This window comes from Marmota marmota, unplaced genomic scaffold, assembly GCF_001458135.2.
Source record: "Marmota marmota marmota unplaced genomic scaffold, marMar, whole genome shotgun sequence".
Taxonomy (NCBI): Eukaryota; Metazoa; Chordata; class Mammalia; order Rodentia; family Sciuridae; genus Marmota; species Marmota marmota.
Window position 1 is genome coordinate 1 of NW_026008320.1, and position 3,456 is coordinate 3,456.

Below are 3,456 nucleotides of genomic sequence, written 5' to 3' on the forward strand. Positions count from 1 at the left end.
TTTTTTTTTTTTTTTTTTTTTTTTTTTTTTGGTATGTGGCAAGACATTGGGGGTGGGATGTTCATAGGCCCAGGTGTTGTGCAATGTTAGATAACAGGCCTTATTGTCTGTCCTGTGATATTTAAAAAAAAAAAAAGGTGGCAATCTGAGTGTTGTCTTATATACTACCTTTGGTGGTAGAATTCAGAAACAGTATGGGTTGCCTTGTATGTGTGTGAAATGTGAATCTGTTCTCATTTTTCTTGTTAATAGGTGAGGAAGATGCATTGTCACACTTAACCAAGTACCATTCTGCTTTTGATGAAGCAGATGGGATAGGGTGGACTCTCTTGCATAAGGCTGCAGTACAATTAAATAAGAACATTTTAGAAATAACCCTGAATGGTAAACTCCCTTTTATTCTTCCTGATGCTTCTGAGAAATAAACTTAAAATTGGTTTTTGAATCTTAACCTATATGATATATGATGAATTTATTTCAGCTTCAAAAACCAGTGTATGGGAGCAAACCACCCATAATGGTGAAACACCACTTTTTCTGGCTGTCAGCAATTGCCTCTTAGAAAATGCCAGTTTTCTTCTTCTCAATGGCTGCAATCCAAATGCTAAGAATTTCGAAGGCAATTCTCCTCTTCTTACAGGTAAATGACTCATCTCTGGAGAAGAGTGTGCTGCTCTGTCTCCCCTATGCCAACAAGTTTCAAAGACAGCTCTTTGTGCACAGATGCAATACTGTGATCCCAGCTGACCAGACCCTCAAGAAGCTTTCTATAGATTGGCTAATGAGGTGGCCTGATGCCCAGTTAGGAGCACATGCACATACAGAAAGGAACAGAGTCATGAAGCATAGGTGAAGGGCAGGCAGCTGAAATGGGAGGCTAGGCTAAAAACTATTAATCAGGAAGTCAGATATCTAGATTGCTTCTTCCACTCTGCCTGCTGAGACAGACTCCTCCCCAGCCCAGTAGAGTTCTGGAGGTTTATTCTTGAACAGCTTAAACAGAGGGTCTCTGGACCAGAGAATTTGGGTGAGCGTGGGAGTACTTAATTGAAAACACTGGAGGAATTAAGCAAAAAGACCCAACTCTCTTCCACAAGAAGGCATTCTCCCACCAGGATCCTAGAAAGCTGGCAGACAAGCCTTTATACTCTCCAGAAAGAGGATTCTCTGGAGAATCTGATCAGCCCAGGAAGATCTAAAGATAGTAACACTGGGGGCTCCCCCAACAAATGGCCCAAACATACGAACCAGTAGTGAAGCCCATAGTCTGCAAGCCCCACCCACCGTTTAGAATTTTCAACCAGAATAGTTGTCCAGGCTCTTACTCATGAGCAGATAACCAGACTATTTGAAGAAAGTCTTCAACATAGATAAATGACTTGGAAGAAGCAGATTATTTAGGAGAAATAAAATGTAAAGCAAATTATCATTAATTTCTTCAAAGAAATTAAAGAAATAAGAATAGGATAGTACAGGGCTGGGGTCATGGCTCAGTGGTGGAGTGCTTGCCTAGCATGTGTGAAGCACTGGGTTCAATTCTCAGTACCACATATCAATAAATAAAATAAAGGTCCATCAACAACTTAAAACAATATTTTAAAAAAGTAGGATACTACAAAAAATCCAAGAATAAAACAAAAATGCTCTTGATATTAAAAACATCAAAACAAATTTTTTAAAAAAATAATGCTAGAAAATGAAGTTTAGGAAAGCTTTCAGAAGATAAGAAATGTAAAATAGTAAAGGAGAAATAAGAAAATTAGAAGGACAACCCAAGAGGAGCAATGTATGAAAAACAGGAATGACAGATCAAATAAACAAGATGGAGGTACTCTATCATCAATAAAATAAGTCAAAATAATAATTTCCTAAAATAAGGGACATGTTGTTTCCAAAGTGAAAAAGCCAGCTGATGAATTCAAACAGACCCAACACAATCAGCACTTTTCTTCAGTATTAGAGCAATTAGAGCATTTTCATAGCACCTTATAAATAATTATTAACAGAATTCATACTGACTCAGTATCAGGCATCTAGTAAAATTCCATGAACATTTTGTGCTAAGAATTGGTGAGCTGGGCATGGTAGCACACACCTGTAATCCCAACAGTTCAGGAGGCTTAGACAGGAGGATTACTAGTTCAAAGCCAGCCTCAGCAAAAGTGAGGCACTAAACAACTCGGTAAGATCCTGTCTCTAAATAAAATACAAAATAGGGGTGAGGGGGCAACGGAGGATTGGTGAATGAATAATGAGATGGGTAAGTTCAGGTGTTTTAGCATCTTGAGGAACCAAGAGTCATCATGCAAATATGCAAGAACAGCATAAATGAAGAAGATGGTTATTAGAGAATTGTGGTTGACAAAATTGATCAAAAATAACTACCAAAAATTTATTATATGCATAATTAAACAATACAAGAAAAGATATGAAAATATTAACAAAGATTTTACCAAAGAGATGTGATTATGAGTCTTTCTTCTTTCTTTTCTGCATATCTAAATTCCCTGAACATGAACCTTTTTATTAAAAAAAAAAATAAAGAAAAACATTTTTAAAAAGAGACAAAGAGAAGCTTCCAAAAGTTTCCTGAGAGAGAAAAAATTGGAAATATATCATATACAAAAGATAAAAGATCAAAATAGTTTTAGAGTTCTCAACAATAACTAGATGCTTGATGAAATTGATGAATAGTTTCAGAAGTTCTGAGGGAAAATTATTTTCAACTTAAATATTTAATTAAACTATTAAATCTGAAGGTAAAAACAAGATACATATTTTCAGACATCGAAGAACTCAAACTTTTCTCCCTCTTACACCATTAATGTGTTAATGATGTAGGATAGGTGAGGCTGGACTTAAGGAATTTTCAGGAAGCAGTTTGATTTTAGCTGTAGCAGTCCAGACAGGGCCCATGCCTAAAATTCTCTGGACCAAGAGTTTGGAAATTCTTTTAGATTTATACTCAGTGGGAAGATTACATGATAGTGGGTGGGGACATACTCTTTGTCCCATATTCTTAGGCCAGACAGAAGTTTTACAAGTTTGGTTTTTTTTTCTGCAGACATGGCAGAAAGAGGAAGCTACAAACCACAATGCCCTCTGCAGAAATTTTTGCTGATATCCTGTTGACATCCTTTGTAAAAATCTTTCTGACAAGAGAAATATATTACAAATATTACAAATATATTACAAATATATACATATATTACAAATATGATGGGGGTCTCTGGTCTGCTTCATTAATGAAATAAATATCCTACCAACATGGAAGTGAACTTGAAATGTCAAAGCTAGGGATCCAAGAAATACAAGGTCCATCCCAGATAGTAGGCAAATGAGATCCCCAAGATGATGGGGAACAGTACTCCTAGGATGGCAACATGTTCCAGGCACTGAATTCCAGGTTAGAACAGGTCAGAGGGGCTAGATAAGGTAACACACACCTGTAATTGC

The 3,456-nt window shown here is 36.6% G+C and overlaps 1 long non-coding RNA gene across 1 annotated transcript; it reads left to right on the forward strand.

Annotated features, from left to right (window-relative positions):
• Window positions 1-40: 40 nt before the first annotated feature.
• Window positions 41-3,191, forward strand: LOC125614848. Its single transcript, XR_007345417.1, has 3 exons — window positions 41-384; window positions 482-640; window positions 3,065-3,191. It is a non-coding gene; the product is annotated as an uncharacterized LOC125614848 (long non-coding RNA).
• The last annotated feature ends 265 nt before the right edge of the window (window positions 3,192-3,456 follow it).